Source organism: Octodon degus, unplaced genomic scaffold (assembly GCF_000260255.1).
Source record: "Octodon degus isolate 3935 unplaced genomic scaffold, OctDeg1.0 scaffold00250, whole genome shotgun sequence".
Lineage (NCBI taxonomy): Eukaryota > Metazoa > Chordata > Mammalia > Rodentia > Octodontidae > Octodon > Octodon degus.
In genome coordinates this window covers 1,320,194-1,320,670 of record NW_004524826.1, presented here as the reverse complement: position 1 = coordinate 1,320,670, position 477 = coordinate 1,320,194, and the positions used below count along the sequence as shown (strand labels likewise).

The 477-nt window shown below is 43.4% G+C and overlaps 1 pseudogene; it reads right to left on the bottom strand.

Annotated features, from left to right (window-relative positions):
- The window catches only part of LOC101571987, a 21,994-nt pseudogene extending 21,903 nt beyond the window's left edge, over positions 1 to 91 (bottom strand).
- Between the last annotated feature and the right edge of the window lie 386 nt (positions 92 to 477).

The window sequence follows — 477 nt, the reverse complement described above, 5'->3', positions numbered from 1 at the left end:
GGTTAGCAACCTCCTGGTTGGATTCTGTTTTCTCCTCTTCCACAGGTGGGGGATTAGGAGAAGGGTGGGTTTCTGGTTTCCCAGTCGCCATCTTAGATCGATCTCTCTCACCATTTGCTATTTTTTTTTCTCTCTCTCTGCTTTATACCTTGGGTTCCTCATATAAGAGAAACCAAGAAATATTTAACCTTCTGTGTCTGCTTTATTTCACCTAGCATTATGTCTCAACACGATCCATTTTGTGCAAAAGTCTCAAACTTATCCTGCTTTGGGACTGAGTGGTATTCTGTTGTGTTGCCATCCCACACTTTCCTTACCTGTTCACCTGTTGATAGATGCAGGCTGTTTCCAAGATTCAGCTACTGCGAGTACACAGGGGACATTTAAGGCAGCAAAACTACTCTGTGTGGTGCCACAGTGGTGGATACATGTCACTGTGTATTTGACCAAATCTTTAAATACGCACCAGGGAAAGAA